We start from the raw sequence: 20,999 nt of genomic DNA, 5'->3' as shown, positions 1-20,999 counted from the left end.
TCCACCCAGACAGATGGTGCCCCGCTGCTGCCCCTTCTCGCCGGAGCTGGGCTAACCTTAGTTGTTGCCGGCCACTTGCTTTATAAATGCAAACAAGATTTTTTTGAACTTGTTCCATAAAAAAGACGAAAGTAATCTATCATCAAGCTTTTTTTGAACTTGTGGCACACTTTATTCAAATCAAATAATTGTTACATCACTAACAAGTTCAACTAGGATAATCTGCGGAGGATCACCCGCCCGAAAAATTACAAAATTAGGGCCAGTTCTTTTGCTAGCTTCTAGAATAAGCTGAAATAAGCTACCCCTACCCAGTTTATTCTAGAAGCCCAACTAAAATCATTTTTTAGAAGCCCAATAGTTAAGACTTGACTAGTAGGCTTCTAAAAGAAAAAAATGGTTCAACTTTTATAATAAGCTGGGTAGTGGGCAGCTTATTCTGAAAGTTCCAAAAAAGCCAGCAAAAGAACTGTCAATTCAAAACAAAACAAACGGACGACTGAATCCTATAAACGAAATTGCCCTTAGAATCATAGAAACTCCTAGCAAGCTTGTGTGCCACCTTATTCCCTTCCCTTACAAAGTGAGGATAATAGAATAAGGACTCAGGATATCAACTTCCCCTTGCATTTGTGGATAATCTCAAGACAATCAAATTTAGAGATCACATTTGAGCATCCCCGCTGGTCGGCTAGCTCCATACCATCGCCAAAGCTTCTGCTGCAGCGACGTCAAGCACATGCGTAAAGAGAGTTGTTAACCCAGTAAGAACCTCGCCCCGGTGGTTTTGAAGAACGGCCGTTGTGGCTCCGCTTCCATCTTCCATGAAACATGCATCCACGTTCACTTTATAAAGATTTTGAGCAGTTTAGACCATTTAACATCATGTACACTAGTTGCACTCTTAGAGCTAGTACAATTGGTCATTATCGCATGTATGGCCGGTGCTGTTTTGGAAGGAATGGCCACACCTTCGCCCTTCACAACTTCCCTTCTCCGCCACCAGATGTACCAATCTCCAATTAAGATGGACTCTTGGAAGCTGAGATGTTCCAGTGTAGTTGAATTACACTTTTGATCTCTGAGGATACTCTCATGCACGCCACCACCAGATCGGACCGAAACAAGGGCTTGGGCGATTGTTTCCTGAAGACCCAAAGCTTTCCACACTTTTTTTTATCTCGAACACATGTAAACATGAGGTGTCGCAAGTCTTCAACTCCCCCTTTACAAACATGACATTGTACAGATACCGGTATATGACGATTCACAAGGATTGACATACCCGGTATCATCCCATGTAAAGCCTTCCAACCAAATATCTTCATTTTACTAGGAACTTGAAGCTTCCAGAGAATCTCCCAAACTTGGTTAGACTTGTCCAACCTCATCTTTTCTGATTCTCGCACCAAATTGGTGTCCCAATCAGTATAGTACGCGGACCGTATTGAAAAGGAGTATGTCCGAGTCTTGTGCCAGGCAATGAAATCCTCAGTTAATTGTGTGCTCAAAGGGATCCTAAAAATTCTTTCAACATCAACCAAAAAAAATTGTCCAGAATTAGATCTTCATCCCATCTCCCTATCCATGGATTAATCAACTCATCAACACTATCCAGAAGGCAAAAAACCCTTTCTAGAGGTAACTTTCCTGGATGGACTACTCAGAGTGATCATCCGAGGTATTGATATTACTTCCTGACCCCACTCTCCAAATATGCCATCTTTTGAAAGTCTGGAGACCGACAACAATACTTTGCCACATAAATGAAGATCCCTTCTTCGGTCCTGCCTCCAAGAGATTTCCATCAGGATAATATTTAGCTCTCAAAACCTTTGCACATAGAGTGTCAGGATTTGATAACAGTCTCCAAACCTGCTTTGCGAGCATCACAAGATTAAACGCATGTAAATATCTGAACCCCAATATCCCCATCCTTCTTGGGGATACACATCTTCCACCATGCCCACCAGTGCATCTTATTCTTCTCCTCAGTATCACCCCACCAAAAACCTGATATAGCATCAGTGATTTCCTTATAGATTTTCTTGGGAATCTTGAACACTTAAATAGCAAACACTGGTAAAGACTGAATTATACCTTTAATTAGGTTCTCCTTTCCCCCTAAAGATAGGATCATTTCCCTCCAACCTTGCACCATGTTGATCACTCTTTCAACCAAATACAAGAAATTATCACTTCTATCCACACCAACCATAGCAGGAAGCCCCAAGTATTTATCAACCATTGCTTCAGCCGTAATACTAAGCTTAACACAAATATCAGCTTTTAATTGGACATCCACATTTGGGCTGGAGTATATGCTACACTTTGCATCACTAACGAGTTGACCAGAGTTCATACAATATTGATCAAGTACTTGTCTCAATGAGGTTGCATTAATCAAATCAGCTTTCATGAGGATTAAGGAGTCATCAACGAACAACAAGTGTGAAATTGATGGTGCATTTTTGTTGGGGAATGCAGTATTTCAAAAAATTTACCTACGATCACGCAAGATCTATCTAGGAGATGCATAGCAACGAGAGGGGGAGAGTATGTCTACGTACCCTCGTAGACCAAAAGCGGAAGTGTTATGAAACGCGGTTGATGTAGTCGAACGTCTTCGCGATCCAGTCGATCAAGTACCGAACGCACGACACCTCCACGATCTGCACACGTTCAGCTCGGTGACGTCCCTCGTACTCTTGATCCAGCTGAGGCTGAGGGAGAGTTTCGTTAGCACGACGGCGTGATGATGAAGTTACCGATGCAGGGCTTCGCCTAAGCACTACAACGATATGACCGAGGTGGAATTCTGTGGAGGGGGGCACCGCACACGGCCAACACTACAAAAAAAGACACATCCATGACATTTTGGGCCGAACAAATTTTTTTCTGTCATACTTATGACACTTCTATGGCGATAATTGTGACAAAACCCGGTATCATCATAGATGTGGTGGAGTCCTACTTCTATGACAAAAAATCATGACAGAAAATGGGCTTTTCATCCTGGGCGGGCCGGAGACGTGGCTGCATGATATTCTTTGGGCCGTCCATAACGAAAAAACCATGGTAGAAGCGACGGCGAGGAAAATATGGGGAGTTCCCGATTACGGTGGGTGGTCGAGGCCGAGCGATGCGCGTTTCTCTTGTACGTACGCGCGTGTGTGCGAGGCGTTGCGCTCTAACTGAACCCGAGCGAGACGTTGGGCTCTAATTGAACCCGAGCGATTGCACTACAGGCTACGCGTTACTGAACCCGAGCGATCGATCAATGGCTATTAACTGAACTCGATCGAGCTATTCCTTCGCTACCGCTGCTAACTAAAGCCGATCGACACTGCCTCTGGATGAACAATGAGCGTTGTTGGGGGATTTAGATGAACAGTTCCCGGTGGGGGTTGGATGAACAGGAACCCGTGGTAGTAGAGGCCGTTGCCGCTAGATGAACAGTACCCCGATCGATCGAGCTGGTGGATGAACATGACCCTGTGGAGGGCTGGATAAACAGGACCCCGTGGAGGGCTGGATGAACAGGACCCCATGGAGTGCTGATTGAACAGTAGCCGGTGGAGGGCTGGATGAACAGTAGCCCGTGGAGGGGTGGTTGAACAGGACCCTGTGGAGAGGGCTGGTTGAACAGTAGCCGGTGGAGGCTGGATGAACAGGAGCCCGTGGATGAACAGTCGCAGGTGGAGGCTGGAGGAGGTCGCCGGTGGATGAACAGTAGCCCGTGGAGGCTGGAGGAGGTCGACGGTGGAGATGAACAATATCCCGTGGAGTCCCGTTTTGTGGTACGCCACACCCCTCCCGATGAACAGAACCCCCGTTTCGACCGTAGCGCTCCAAACAAGTCCGTTTCCTTTGTTTTGCGGTACGCCACACCCCTCCCGATCAACAGGACCCCGTTTCGACCGTAGAAGGTCCGTTTCCTCCGTTTTGCGGTACGCCAGACCCCTCCCGATGAACAGGATCCCGTTTCCACCATGGCCGGTCGAACACAAGGCCGTTTCCTTCGTTCTGCGGTACGCCAGGCCTCGTTTCCATCGGCTGTTCCGTCCAAGCCGGTTGGCTCCCGATAAACAGCACGCGTTCCGTTGCCTCCCGATGAACACGACGCATTCCCTTGCCTCCCCATGAACACGACGACGACGCAGTTTCTCCGTTCCGACCCAGCCACATCCATGTACACGAGCCCTGGCCGTACTTATGCGCGAGTAGGCGTTTGAGACCCCGCCCATATGTACGTATGTGGCCGTATTTACTTTCTTGCATCCTGACCGCTGTACATACGTGTACATGCTACGTGCGCGCCTCTACTACCACACGTGCATGCCTCTACATCGAACAGTATGTACGTACACGTTCGCGACCAGAATGATAACGCTACGTACGCTTCGACCGGGTGGGTCCCGACTGTCAGAAACTTCCTTATGTGTGAAGATGTAGCTGGTGGGTCCCGACAGTCAGGGGGCGAATCATTTTTTGCCCATAATATGGACACACTTCCTTGCATGCGAAGATGTAGCTGGTGGGTCTCAGCAGTCAGGGGGGAAACATTTTTTTTTCATGAAATACGGTGGCCCGTCCGGTGGGTCCTTGCTGTCAGGTGGAGGAATCATTATTTTCCGCGAAATAAGGAGGCACTTCCTTGCCGCAACCGTGGACCCAACTGTCAGCCTCTCCACGTATAGTACTCTTCCGATGGAATTCGTTCCTTGACCACGTTGACCACGCCCTGGCGAGAGCACCAGGGCGGTGGACGACGGCGAGGCCTAGGAAGGGGACGACGTAGAGCCGGGGAAGACGCGACAGTGGATGCCCACGCGGAGAGGAGTACGAGAGTTCACTGGTTCGGCTGTGGTGTGAGGCTGCCGTCGCCGCAGGGCCTGGCCAGCGGTGGGAGTAGTAGGGGGCGATGAGGCCTCCGCGGCATCACAGCCGGCCACGGGAAGCAGGAGCACGCGGCACGACCGACGCTGGTTTGGGCGGCTGGAGCAACAAGACCAGAGGTTGAAGAAGCACTACCATCGTTGGATGGACATTGTACGGTCACTAGAGCTAGAATCGTTCATATTGACTAAGTTGACAAAGCCCTCCGTCCCCGTCAACTTTGTAGACCCACAAGTCAGCATCCCACTATGGTGGGTCCCAGCTAGCAGGGGGTATTCATTTTTTGTGCGTAATAAGGAGGCACTTCCTTGCGTGCGAAGATATAGCTGGTGGGTCCGACCTGTCGGGGGGGGGGGGGGGGGGGGGGGACGTTTTTTCGCGAAATACAGAGGCCCTTCTGGTGGGTCCCAGCTGTCAGGTGGAGGAATCATTATTTTGCGCGTAATAAGGAGGCATTTCCTTGCGTGCGGCCATGGACCCAGCTGTCAGCCTCTCCATGCACAGTCTACTTCCAATGGATGTCGTTCATTGATCACATTGACTACTCCGCGCCGAGCGCATCCAAGATGGTGGACGACGGCGAGGCCCCGGACAACAACGAGCCGGAGATGGGAAGACGTGGGAGTAGAGTCATAAACAAAGAGGTGTACGAGGGTTAACTGGTTCTGGTGCAGTGTGGTTCGGCAGTCGATGAAGAAGAACAGGAGGTGTGGAGGGATGGCCTGGCCAACGGTGGGGTAGCGCTTCACAGCGAAGCGTGCTAAGCAGAGCTGCTAGCAGCAGGAGGCGGGAGCAGGTGGTCCCGGCGGCGCTGGAGGAAGAAGACGAGGGATTGAAGATGGATGCCGGTCGTTGGATGTAAATTCAACGGCTAACGATGTCAGAATCATTTGTTGACTAAGTTGATAACGACTTGCGTTGGCTTCGACCTATTGGCCCACATTTCAGCCTTCAAAAATGTGGCACTTATTCAACCTATTTTTTCAGAATTTACAGTAAATTTGATTTTTTTAGAATTACAGTCCATTGCTGGGCTGGGTGAACAAATAATGTAGCATCCATGCGGTCCATTTATTTTTCTCCTAAAAAATGACAGACAATTTGCATTTTCTCGAAATACATGATTTTGCTGGGCTGATTCTAATTATAATGTTGGGTTGGGCACAACAATGTTATTAATAAATAAACAGAGTCTGAGCATTTTGTTATAAATATATTTAAATAATAAGTGATTTATTATTACATTGGTCCTTAAATCTTATCAAGCTTTTGTACACAATCATCAGGATTTCCGTTGCTAAAAAAATCCAGTATTTTATTGTTAAGAAATTATTTTTATAAGTTAATAAGATGTGGGATATTGTTTTCTTACATATGTAAGTATCTGTTAAATATATGATGACAATAACAATAATATATAATAACATATAAAATAATTTAAATATATATAATATAATTAGAAGGGAAACAAAAGTTGGACCAGGCATTCCTATTCTTACATAGAAAAATAAAATAGACCTCTGTGTTTTCTTCAAAAAAATACATAAATTGGGCTACCGATGTTTCAGGAAAAATAAAACCTAGGATGAGAGGTTCATAGACCGGTTGATACATGACGACCTTCAAAAAAAATACAAACTGACATGTCGTGGGCTGCGCATGTTAAAAAAGAAAGCCTAAACGAGGCAGCGCAAAACCCAGCGGATACTTGCTGCCCCAGTGATAATAAATGATACTACCTGCCAGCTCCACAGCTTCGTTGTGAATTTATCTCTTACGCTGAAGCACCTAAAAAATGTAACTATGTTGACAAACCCATGGGCCTCAACGTCAGTATAGGATTAGGAGGATTTTTTTTTCGATGAGGCACTTGCTTGCGTACGGCCATAAACCTGGTGGATCCCGACTGTCCGCCTCTCCACGTACAGTCCTCTCCAAATTCCTCTCGTTTGTTTACCATGTTCACAACGGCATACATCGGCGCCACGACGAGCGCACAAAGGCGCAGGAGGTGATCGGACCACCCAAGGCAGTGCCTTATTTGTAACGAAAGTACTGAACTAGCCTAGTGGCCAAGTGACACTACCCGACAGTTGTTCCGCCCGAGTTCGATTCCAGTTGATGCAGGAAAAATATCTCCATTTTTTTGCCTCTGCCATTATTGATATGTGGGTCCCCATTGTCATCTACGCACACCACGTCCAACACTTGCCAAAACTTCGTCCCTCGTTTTCTGTGTTTTTCGCACACTCGACATTGTGTGGCCATTTTGAAAATAGCATATCTTTTTGACTGTGCATCAGATGAAGATGTGCTATGCATGAGTGTTGATCAGCATGATGTTAACTGGCTGGTAGATCCATTTTCGACCATGAATAAAACTTCCAATACGATGTTAACCCTGTTTGAAAAGGCCGTGTTAATATAAATGCTCTGCCTCTGAAAGTTGCAGTTTCTTATCTGAAACTGAACTTGCAGTTTCTTATCTGAAACAAAAACTCGCAGTTTCTTCTCTGAGAATCACATTGTCTGCACTTTTATACTCCTATGAAACTACATTCTTTTAAATGCTAAAAATAGATCTCTAGAATTCATAAAATACTTCATATGCTCAATACTGCAAATCTAAAATTCAAAAGACATTATATCTGGAAGTACTCTCAAAATACACAACACAAAACACAATTCATAACCTGCAAATACTGACAACCCTAAGCTCCTCCTGACAATTCACAACCTGCCCGACTATTGGGCTGGGGGGGGGGGCAGTCCCCTCCTATTCCTCGGCGGCAGACAGCCGCCCCGTGAGACGATGTGAATGGCGAGGGAGAGGATGGCGGGGAAGCGTCATCGGGCCAACTGCTTTTCTCCTCTTGCAGTTGGGTTCGGTCGATGAAGACTCCACCGGCTCGCTCTGGCACGACATCCTGTAGATGATCGATCCTTCAATCTCTGGTGGATGCTCCATCTGGGATCGGTACTCCCACCACCGCCACAATCGAATTCGGTGAATCTGTTTGCTCCATGGCCCAGAGGAGCAGCTCTATGTACTCCCGCGCGACTCCCTTCAGGAGTATCGCCGCCTTTTCGCTCTATTGCAGATATTTGGCCATGGATGTCACCGTCGCCGCTAGTTGGTCCTTGTTGTCAAACCAAGACTGTATCTCCAACATCCTAGCTAGCTTCACAGGGTCGCCGTCTGTGATCCTCACGTATCGGTTGTACTCCTCCATCGATCTACTTCTCCACAGCACCTTCACTCGCCGGCGGTGGTTTTTGAATGGAAGAGGAGAGGAGTAGCGCTGGTTTTGGATTAGAACGGGAGAGGAGGTACGCTGGTTTTGGATTGGAACAGGAGAGTAGGGGCGGTGGTTTTGAAATGGAAGAGGAGAGGAGCGGCGCTGGATTTAGATTGGAACAGGAGAGGAGCGGCGGTGGTTTAAGAGGAGAGGAGCGGCGCTGGTCTTGGAAGTATTTTTTTGTTTTCTGTATTTTGGGTCAAAGTTTGACCATGTACTGTATTTGACAAGTAAAATGTGAATGCATGTCACCAAAAATGTATCGTTTGGTTCGTATCTGAAAGTACTTTCAAATTATATTATTTTTGCAACGTATAACATATATTTTATTTGTGAAAATTATGGTCAATTATGACCCAGAATAAAAGGAAGACTAGTTAATGTGGGGCCGCTTTCTTAATTGAAGGGTAAATTAATTTTGATTTTGATCTAGTCACAGCGCGCCGGCCCTCTCGTCCAAACCTAAATCGCTGCCACACGCTCCTCTCCCTCTTCTTCATTGCAAAACCACCTCCTCTCCTCTCCATCATCTCCATTCCAGCACCACCGTCTCGCCTCTCCCTATTCTCCATTGCAAAACCACCTCCTCTCTCCTCGGACGAGGATCCCCTGATGTAGCCCATCCTGCCATTGAGACACTGACACATGGGTCCCACCAAGCGCGGGGCCCACCTGTCAGCGACCGAAAGGCAGGGAAACCTCTCCTCTCTATCATCTCCATTCCAAAACCACCGTCTCGCCTCTCCCTCTTCTCCATTTCAAAACCACCCCTCTCCTCTCCATCATATCCATTCCAAAACCACCGTCTCGCCTCTCCCTCTTCTCTATTGCAAGACCACCATCTCTCCTCCCATCTTCCAAAGCTAGCACCGGACCACTCAGAAGGACATGTATGGAGAGGAAGCATCAGCGAATCAGGCAGATCGCTGGCGGCGACGAGGCAAAGTTAGCCAGGTTGAAGGAGATCCTTACTTGGTTTGACAATGAGTGAGAGATTTCGAGGACGGTGAGGGCCATGTGGCAATGTATGTGAAAGAGCGAGACGGCGGTGATGAGGGTGGCGATGTACTCCTCGGTGGCAGTCACGCCGCAGTCCTTCGAGTTCATCGAGTATCTCCTCTGGTCGATGGAGCAGACAGATTCGCCCGAGGGGAAAGTCAGGCGGAGGTGGTGGGCGTACATGTCGAGGGTCGAGCACCCAGAGGATAACGAATCGATCGAGTACGATGTGTCATTTGTGAGGGTGCAGAGCCAGTCGGAGCCACAGGAGTATTCGCTCTCCCACTGCAAGAGGAGGCCGGATGGCGTGACGTCGCTTCCCCGCCGTTCTCCACGGTTCCCTCGATGCTCGCCTCGTTTCAATGGCGTCGGTAGGGTTTAAGGTAAGCTTCGCACTAACCTAATCTTCCATCTGCTCGTGCTTACAATCAGTGTGACAACTAATAAAAATCATGCTTACAATCAGTCTCTGAGTACTACGCCAATCACCCTAAAATAGCCCTGGACCTTTGGGTCAAAGTTGTGACACTGTGTACAAATAAAGAAAAATAGATTGATGCTTCTTTCAGAAAAGAGTACACACTAGAAAACTTCCAATATAAGCTACTAGTATTTTTTTTGAAGTCTAAGATACTAGTATTTGGTTAGAGGATTTGCTGTCGTGAAAGATCCGTCCACAGTGAGTGCCACACATCCCACTGATGGTGGTGGATGCCAATGCTTAGATGGAGCAGGGTTGGTGTCGGTAATTTTTACTTGGCACCTCGCACACTGCATAAATGCCAGTTCCATCCGTAAATTTGTGCAGTTCCACCAAAATGCAGCTGAATGACCCTGTTTGCACAGATAATGAAAAGGCGTGATTACATTATAGTGGCACTAGTTGATGAAATATACACTAATAAATAGAAGAAAATATTGCGATAGTATCATAGTATGGCATGCTACAAGGGCGAGATGGGCCCTGCGACGCCTCATACGGTACGCCTCATACTGGAAATCGACCCAAGTCTCCCCGATACACCTTCTTCCAATGATGAACATCAGTGTACAACGGTGGTACAAGGAGGGGCCTTGAGACATTCCAATCTCTATTTTTGTGCAGATCAACTAAAATTAAGCACCCCAGTTTGCAGAAACGCTTAAACATTAACAGCGGGACTAGTTGATGAAACATATACTAACAAAGAGAAGCACTTTATTTATCCACATTGGAAATGAAATGATAGAGAGGACACTCGCTCTATTTTAAATGTATTATTACTTCATTTTATTAGTTACACTAGGGTCGAGCAGGTGGCAAACGAGGTGTACCGTGCGTCGCAAGGATGGAGGCCGGGGGTGCTTAGACTAGGATGCTGAAGCTAGCTCTTTCAGTCCCTATCTTCCCCTCTGATGTTTCTGTGGTAGCATTTGGGTTGTAATCCAAACTTGGTCGAGCTGGTGCTGCGTCCCCCTACCTGCCTAGCTTATGTAGCGAACTTGTCTCCTGCTAGTACTCAGTCCGTTCTAGTAGTAGTTGCATAACTGCCCATTTACACTGAGATGTTGTCGGATAATGGTTCTCTATGGTTGGATTTGTTTAATGAAATCGGAGGAAACCCCCTCTTTCGATATATAAAAAAATAGTGCCACTAGCGGTGCCAAAATATTGCCTCAAATTAATAGTGCCACTAGATTAAGGTGGAAAATAATAACATTACTGCTTTATCATGGCAGTGCCAAAATAGTAGCACAAGAGCAGACTCAACATGCAGGATCTTTGGCAAACGGTCAGACCAAAAAGGAACATACCTCGTGATGGGAACCATGTCTGCAGTCAATGCCATCGTAGAAGGGATGGCACCAGTCACCAACATGGATGATTCAATTCATGGGACCTTTTGGTGCAGTTCACCTAAAATGAAGCAATGTCCCATGAGCTAGCAGCTTCTTCTTCATTTTTTAAGAAAAGGGCTCCAACCTCGGTTCCATTTCCATCAGAAAACGAAACCCACAGAGCTTCTTCTTCATTAGTTGCAATAAAATTGAGCAACATCAAGGTTGGTTGTGAAGCTCCTGGAATGTTCAACTATAATTTGGATATCATTTGTCCAGACGAACTAAGATCAAGCATGAAATGTATGTCTTTGTTTTCATAAAAAAGGTGGAAAGGAGGGTGACAAACAAGTGATGAAACATACATCAAATGAAAAGAAGCATGTTCCTTATCTGAATGGCAATCCTACAAGGACAATAGAAATTTCTAAAGCAACAATATTGCTAGATATTAGTGTGGGAATTAGGATTAACTATGACAACCGTTAAATATGACATTATTTTAATGGTGCCATTGCTTCATTTTACCAGCAACATTGGTTTAACGTGTCCTTACTTTTAGTAGTGCGATTGCTACATTTTACCAGTGGCATTACATAAGAGTGGCTCGGGGCAACAAACATCAGAACAGGATATCTGGGTTGGTCCCATTTTTGTTCGGTATAGCCACCTTATACTGTGTGACACTAGCAAATCTAGTGCTGGACTTACTCTGTTGACTTGTCCCCCAGTCCCCACTTTCTTTCCTTTTTCAACCAATAGATCGGGTTTATATTGAGTTTGTACTGCATTTCCCTTTATTTCCCTATTAGACCTAGAGACCAGTTGGATATCCAGTCTCTGCTACTTTTCGCCCCCATTATTTCCTCTTTTGACCAAGTCCTAGATTCAGGTAACAAATCTTCCCCACCCCCACCCCACCCCCCTTCTTCCTTGTTTTAACCAAGTAGTACTAGATTCGAGTGCATGAACTAGTTTTACCTCTTAACAGTAAATATTTAGGTGGCTTTCGAATAGCCGATCGATCCTACTCCCTCCGTTCCAAAATAGATGACCCAACTTTGTATTAACTTTAGTACAAAGTTAATACAAAGTTGGGTCATCTATTTTGGAACGGAGGGAGTATCTACAAGGGAGGCAGGGAAATAGTAAAAGATACAAATGTAGCGACGTCAGGAGCTCGGTAAGTAGAGCAAGGCCGGTTTCGAAGGAAGTTATACCTAAGGGTCGCCGGGATATCGCTAGGTGGGCGGCGGGAGGCCGGATCTGCCCACACTACGATAGCGAGGAAGAAGGGGTCGGAGGCCCTCCCTAGCCAGCGGTGCTTGGGAGAGAATGGCAAGGCATGCTGATTGGGACGCGCCAACAGTGCGTAAGAGCCGTCGCCGAGGACGACCGCGTGAACGTTGCACCTTCTCACCTTCCCCGGTAGAGAGGATCCGGCTGGATCTGTGACCAGCGGTGAGCAAAGAGATAGAGAGTGTGGCCACCGCTGTCATGTTTAGATCTGGAGAGGACGAGATAGTGTGAAGAGAGCAACACTAGCAAGCAAGCGTGGAGGCTCCTGCCTATATATAGTGGAGTACTACTAGTTTTCTTTTGTCTACCAGAGCCGGCTTGACCTCATCAATGATTGTCTTCATGCATGTGCCCCGGAGGCGCAGTTGTCCTCATTTTGATCAGAAGCACCGGATTATAACATGACAAGAAACCATAACCTTTGCCCAAAGGACAACATGAATCCCGATGGACAAACTAGACGAGGATCAAAGCTCAAATTAAAGATAAACTCATAGAAAAGGGGTCCATCGAAGATGCCCTAATTAACATAGCCGGCTTGACATAGATGGCAGCTGAGTAGTCTTCGTGCATGTGGCCCCCATGACTAGCACCTTGGAAGAACTCAATTGTCGCTGTTCAACCCTCGCAGTGATCTGAAGCACATGAAACCTAATTTTGCGAGATGACAAGAAACCTTTTTTTAGATTTCTCACCAGAACTACAGCCATGTACAACACAGCCTGCACGATATGTAGACGATAGCCAATCCAGGCGTGTCTGCTGGAGTCTGGTCACATGCATGGACAAACTGATCTTCCGTGTCATGCAGGGATTGTCCAGGCAGCAGCGTCGAGGCCTCCACCAATGTCTGTACAACACTTCCCTAGTACTATCGCTCGTCTCTCTCTCTCTTCTATTAACTCACCCGACTTGCGGGGCCGGGGAGTGTGCCTATGGTCGGTTCTCAATTGTGGTCCCACATGTGTGTGCAAATGCAATATGACGCTCGTTCCATTCGGAGAGTGGCATGCCAGACTGACCGACCATCGGGGGTGCGACGCGAATGCGACGAGCGTGTGCTACCTCTTGAGCATGCGTTGGTTTTCCCTTGAAGAGGAAAGGGTGATGCAGCAAAGTAGAGTAAGTATTTCCCTTAGTTTTTGAGAACCAAGGTATCAATCCAGTAGGAGATTACACGCAGGTCCCTCGTACCTGAACAAACAAACAAGAACCTCGCAACCAACACGATAAAGGGGTTGTCAATCCCTTCACGGTCACTTACGAAAGTGAGATCTAATAGAGATAATAAGATAAATATTTTTGGTACTTTTGTTGTATAGATTGGAAAATAAAGATTGCAAAATAAACGGCAACAGAAATGACTTGTTGGTGGGAGAATAATATGATGGAAAATAGACCCGGGGGCCATAGGTTTCACTAGTGGCTTCTCTCAAGATAGCAAATTCTACGGTGGGTGAACAAATTACTGTCAAGCAATTGATATAAAAGTGCATAGTTATGAGAATATCTAGGCATAATCATGTATATAGGCATCACGTCCGCGACAAGTAGACCGAAACGATTCTGCATCTACTACTATTACTCCACACATCGACTGCTATCCAGCATGCATCTAGAGTATTAAGTTAATAAGAACAGAGTAACGCATTAGGCAAGATGACATGATGTAGAGGGATAAACTCATTGAACCCAAGGCTAAGCAGTTCTCCCATTGCAAGAAAGATCAATCTAGTAGGCCAAACCAAATTGATAATTCAAAGAGACTTGCAAAGATATTAAATCATGCATAAAAGATTTCAGAGAAGAACAAAATATTGTTCATAGATAATCTTGATCATAAACCCACAATTCATCGGATCTCGACAAACACACCGCAAAAAGAATTACATCGAATAGATCTCCAAGAGAATCAAGGAGAACTTTGTATTGAGATCCAAAGAGAGAAGAAGCCATCTAGCTAATAACTATGGACCCGAAGGTTTGTGGTAAACTACTAACACATCATCGGAGAGGCTATGGTGTTGATGTAGAAGCCCTCCGTGATCGATTCCCCTTCCGGCGGAGCGCCGGAAAAGGCCCCAAGATGGGATCTCACGTGTACAGAAGGTTGCGGCGGTGGAAATAGGGTTTTGTGGTGCTCTCAGATGTTTTCAGGGTATATGAGTATATATAGGCGAAAGAAGTAGGTCGGTGGAGCTGCAAGGGGCCCACGAGGGTGGGGGCACGCCCTCCAGCCTCGTGGCCTCCTCGCTTCTTTCTTGACGTCCACTCCAAGTCTCCTGGATCACGTTCGTTCCAAAAATAGCTCTCTCGACGGTTTCATTCCGTTTGGATTCCGTTTGATATTCCTTTTCTGTGAAACACTGAAATAGGCAAAAACAACAATTTACACTCGGCCTTTGGTTAGTAGGTTAGTCCCAAAAATAATATAAAAAGGTATATTAAAGCCCAACAAACATCCAAAACAGATAATATAATAGCATGAAACAATCAAAAATTATAGATATGTTGGAGACGTATCAAGCATCCCCAAGCTTAATTCCTGCTCGTCCTTGATACGTGATTTGGAATTTGTTAGAATACTCTATGTGCTTTGCTTATATCTTTTGAGTTATATAATTTTGCTCTAGTACTTCACTTATATCTTTTAGAGCACGGTGGTGGATTTGTTTTATAGAAACTATTGATCTCTCATGCTTCACTTAGATTATTTTGAGAGTCTTAATAGCATGGTAATTTGCTTAAAATCCTAATATGCTAGGTATTCAAGAATAATTTTTTTATGAGTGTGTTGAATACTATGATAAGTTTGATACTTGATAATTGTTTTGAGATAAGGAGATGGTGATATTAAAGTCATGCTAGTTGAGTAGTTGTGAATTTGAGAAATAGTTGTGTTGAAGCTTGTGATTCCCGTAGCATGCACGTATGGTGAACCGTTATGTGATGAAGTCGGAGCATGATTTATTTATTGATTGTCTTCCTTATGAGTGACGGTCGGGGACGAGCGATGGTCTTTTCCTACCAATCTATCCCCCTAGGAGCATGCACGTAATACTTTGCTTTGATAACTTGTAGATTTTTGCAATAATTATATGAGTTCTTCATGACTAATGTTGAGTCCATGGATTATATGCACTCTCACCCTTCCACCTTTGCTAACCTCTCTAATACCGCGCACCTTTCGCCGGTATCATACACCCACCATATACCTTCCTCAAAACAGCCACCATACCTACCTATTATGGCATTTCCATAGCCATTCCGAAATATATTGCCATGCAACTTTCCACCGTTCCGTTTATTATGACACACTTCATCATTGTCATATTGCTTAGCATGATCATGTAGTCGACGTCGTATTTGTGGCAAAGCCACCATTCATAATTCTTTCATACATGTCACTCATGAGTCATTGCATATCCCGGTACACCGCCGGAGGCATTCATATAGAGTCATATTTTGTTCTAAGTATTGAGTTGTAATTGTTGAGTTGTAAGAAAAATAAAAGTGTGATGATCATCATTATTAGAGCATTGTCCCAGTGAGGAAAGGATGATGGAGACTATGATTCCCCCACAAGTCGGGATGAGACTCCGGACGAAAAATAAAAAGAGGCCAAAGAAGCCCAAAAAAAGAGACCATAAAAAAAGAGAAAAGGCCGAAATAAAAAAAATGAGAGAAAAAGAGAGAAGGGACAATGTTACTATCCTTTTACCACACTTGTGCTTCAAAGTAGCACCATGTAGAGAGTCTCTCATGTTATCACTTTCATATAGTAGTGGGAATCTTTCATTATAGAACTTGGCTTGTATATTCCAATGATGGGCTTCCTCAAAATGCCCTAGGTATTCATGAGCAAGCAAGTTGGATGCACACCCACTTAGTTTCTTTTTGAGCTTTCATATACTTATAGCTCTAGTGCATCCATTGCATGGCAATCCCTACTCACTCACATTGATATCTATTGATGGGCATCTCCATAGCCCGTTGATATGCCTAGTTGATGTGAGACTATCTTCTCCCTTTTTTTGTCTTCTCCACAACCACCACTCTATTCCACCTATAGTGCCATATCCATGGCTCACGCTCATGTATTGCGTGAAGATTGAAAAAGTTTTGAGAATGTCAAAAGTATGAAACAATTGCTTGGCTTGTCATCGGGGTTGTGCATGATTTAAATATTTTGTGTGGTGAAGATAGAGCATAGCCAGACTATATGATTTTGTAGGGATAACTCTCTTTAGCCATGTTATTTTGAGAAGACATAATTGCTTTGTTAGTATGCTTGAAGTATTATTATTATTTTCATGTCAATATGAACTTTTGTCTTGAATCTTTCGGATCTGAATATTCATACCACAATTAAGAAGAATTACATTAAAATTATGCCAAGTAGCACTCCGCATCAAAAATTCTGTTTTTATCATTTACCTACTCGAGGACGAGCAGGAATTAAGCTTGGGGATGCTTGATATGTCTCCAATGTATCTATAATTTTTGATTGCTCCATGCTATATTATCTACTGTTTTGGACATTATTGGGCTTTATTATCCACTTTTATATTATTTTTGGTACTAACCTATTAACTGGAGGCCCAGCCCAGAATTGCTGTTTTTTTGCCTGTTTTAGGGTTTCGAAGAAAAGGACTATCAAATGGAGTCCAAACGGAATGAAACCTTCGGGAACGTGATTTTTAGGAAGATTATGATCCGGGAGACTTGGACCCTACGTCAAGGAAGAAAAGAGGAGGCCACGAGGTAGGGGGGCGCGCCTACCCCCCAGGCGCACCCTCCACCCTCGTGGGCCCCCTATTGCTCCACCGACATACTCCTTCCTCCTATATATACCTACGTACCCCCAAACGATCAGATACGGAGCCAAAAACCTAATTCCACCGCCGCAACTTTCTGTATCCACGAGATCCCATCTTGGGGCTTGTTCCGGAGCTCCGCCGGAGGGGCCATCGATCATGGAGGGCTTCTACATCAACACCATAGCCCCTCCGATGAAGTGTGAGTAGTTTACCTCAGACCTACAGGTCCATAGTTATTAGCTAGATGGCTTCTTCTCTCTTTTTGGATCTCAATACAATGTTCTCCCCCTCTCTTGTGGAGAACTATTCGATGTAATCTTCTTTTTGCGGTGTGTTTGTTGAGACCGATGAATTGTGGGTTTATGATCAAGTCTATCTATGAATAATATTTGAATCTTCTCTGAATTCTTTTATGTATGATTGGTTATCTTTGCAAGTCTCTTAGAATTATCAGTTTGGTTTGGCCTACTAGATTGATCTTTCTTGCAATGGGAGAAGTGCTTAGCTTTGGGTTCAATCTTGCGTTGTCCTTTCCCAGTGATAGTAGGGGCAGCAAGGCACGTATTGTATTGTTGCCATTGAGGATAACAAGATGAAGTTTTCTTCATATTGCATGAGTCTATCCCTCTACATCATGTCATTTTGCTTAAGGCCTTACTCTGTTTTTAACTTAATACTCTAGATGCATGCTGGATAGCGGTCGATGAGTGGAGTAATAGTAGTAGATGCAGGCAGGAGTCGGTCTACTTGTCTCGGACGTGATGCCTATATACATGATCATACCTAGATATTCTCATAACTATGCTCAATTCTGTCAATTGCTCAATAGTAATTTGTTCACCCACCGTAGAATACTTATGCTCTCGAGAGAAGCCACTAGTGAAACCTATGGCCCCCGGGTTTATCTTTATCATATTAATCTCCTTCTACTTAGTTATTTCCTTTACTATTTACTTTGCCTTTATTTTACTTTGCATCTTTATCACAAAAATACCAAAAATATTATCTTATCATATCTATCAGATCTCACTCTCGTAAGTGGCCTTATAGGGATTGACAACCCCTATTTGCGTTGGTTGCGAGGATTTATTTGTTTTGTGCAGGTACGAGGGACTCGCGCGTAGCCTCCTACTGGATTGATACCTTGGTTCTCAAAAACTGAGGGAAATACTTATGCTACTTTGCTGCATCATCCCTTCCTCTTCAGAGAAAACCAACGCAGTGCTCAAGAGGTAGCAAGCATAGCTCTATTCTTTGAGTCACTTGGGATTTATATCTTCTTATCATTATGAAGAACTTGAAAGATCAAAGGACTAAGATTTTTCCCTCAACTACGAGGGGAGGTAAGGAACTGCCATCTAGCTCTGCACTTGATTCACCTTCTGTTTTGAGTAAGCTTGCGACACCTAAACCTGCTTCTGCTATTAATTCTGATATGTCGCATGTTATTGATGATGCCACTTCTGCTTTGCATGATACTTATGATGAAACTACTTCTATGCTTGATAATACTATGCCACTAGGTGAATTTCTTGATGAACAACTTGCTAGGGCTAGGGAGAATGAAATTATTGAAACTGATAATATTGATGCAAGTGATGATGAAGATTATCCCCCTAGATATGAATTGCCTGTTGTTCCTGAGGGTTATGTTATGGATGAAGAAACTGCTAGAGACTTTCTTGCTTACAATGATAGAAGTGATCTTAAGAAATTATTAGCTAAGCTGAAAGAAAAATCTCTGAATGCTAGAATGAAATATGATCCTGCTTATGCTACTTCACCTATCTTTGTTACCGATAAGGATTATGATTTTTCTACCGATCCTGAGTTAATTACTTTGGTTGAATCTGATCCTTTCTATGGTTATGAATCTGAAACTGTTGTGGCACATCTTATTAAATTGAATGATATAGCTACCCGGTTCACTAATGATGAGAAAACTCGCTATTATTATATCCTTAAATTATTTCCGTTCTCATTAAAGGGTGATGCTAAGATATGGTTTAATTCTCTTGATCCTGGTTGTGTGCGTAGTCCCCAGGATATGATTTACTACTTCTCTGCTAAATATTTCCCCGCTCATAAGAAACAAGCTGCTTTAAGGGAAATATATAATTTTGTGCAAATTGAAGAAGAGAGTCTCCCACAAGCTTGGGGGAGGCTTCTCCAATTACTTAATGCTTTGCCTGATCATCCTCTCAAGAAAAATGAAATACTTGATATCTTTTATAATGGACTAACCGGTGCTTCCAGAGATTAACTGGATAGTTGTGCTGGTTGTGTTTTCAGGTAAGAACTGTTGATCAAGCTGAAATTCTATTGAATAATATGTTGACTAATGAAAATAATTGGATACTTCCTGAACCAACTCCTAAGCCAACTCCGAAGAAAAGGGGTATTCTATTTCTCAGTCCTGAAGATATGCAAGAGGCAAAGAAATCTATGAAAGAAAAAGGTATAAAAGCTGAAGATGTTAAGAATTTACCACCTATTGAAGAAATACATGGTCTTAATTCATCACCTGTTGAAGAAATACATGGTCTTGATAACCCAACACAGGTAGTAAAGGTAAATTCTCTCTATAGACTTGATGAAGGTGATATTCCTCATAATAAGTCTGCTAGCCAATGCTTAGATGAGTTTGATAATTTTATTGTTATACAAGAAAATTTTAATGCTTATGTTGGTAGACAATTGAAACATAATGCTTATATGATTGAAAACTTGAGTGATTATATGGCTAGTGTTAAAGGTGAACTTAAACTTATTAGTAAACATGCGGTTACCACTCAAGTAGAACAAGTACTTAAAGCTCAGAATGATTTGCTCAATGAATTAAATAGTAAGAAAAATAATAATGCTGTTAGAGTTGTGACTAGAGGTGGTAAAATGACTCAGGAACCTTTGTATCCTGAGGGCCATCCTAAGAATTGAGCAAGATTCTCAGATAACTAATATAGATGCACCTAGTCCTTCTAAAAGGAAGAGAAAGAAAAATGATAGGACTTTGCATGCTTCTAGTGAACCTGTTATTGACACACCTGAGAATCCCAATAATATCTCTCTACGATGCTGAAACACAATCTGGTAATGAACATGAATCTAGTGATAATGTTAGTGATGATGCTCATGTTGATGCTCAACCTAGTAATGACAATGATGCAGAGATTGAACCTGCTGTTCATCTTGATAACCCACAATCAAAGAATCAATGTTATGATAAGAGAGACTTTGTTGCTAGGAAGCACAGTAAAGAGAGAGAACCATGGGTTCAGAAACCCATGCCTTTTCCTTCCAAACCATCCAAGAAAAAGGATGATGAGGATTTTGAGCGCTTTGCTGAAATGATTAGACCTATCTTTTTGCGTATGCGTTTGACTGATATGCTTAAAATGAATCCTTATGCTAAATGTATGAAGGAAATTGTTATTAATAAAAGAAAGATAACGGAAGCTGAAATTTCCACCATGCTTGCTAATTATACTTTTAAGGGTGGAATACCAAAGAAACTTGGAGATCCACGAGTACCAACTATACCATGCTCCATTAAAAGAAACTATGTTAAAACTGCTTTATGTGATCTTGGAGCCGGTGTTAGTGTTATGCCTCTCTCTTTATATCGTAGACTTGATTTGAATAAGTTGACACCTACTGAAATATCTTTGCAAATGGCTGATAAATCAACTGCTATACCTGTCGGTATTTGTGAGGATGTGCCTGTTGTGGTTGCAAACGTTACTATTTTAACGGACTTTGTTATTCTTGATATTCCCAAGGACGATAGTATGTCTATTATTCTTGGAAGACCCTTTTTGAATACTGCAGGGGCTGTTATTGATTGCACCAAAGGCAATGTCACTTT

The sequence above is a fragment of the Triticum urartu genome, chromosome 5, assembly GCF_003073215.2.
Source record: "Triticum urartu cultivar G1812 chromosome 5, Tu2.1, whole genome shotgun sequence".
NCBI classification, from domain to species: Eukaryota; Viridiplantae; Streptophyta; class Magnoliopsida; order Poales; family Poaceae; genus Triticum; species Triticum urartu.
Note: the sequence above shows the minus strand (reverse complement) of the source record.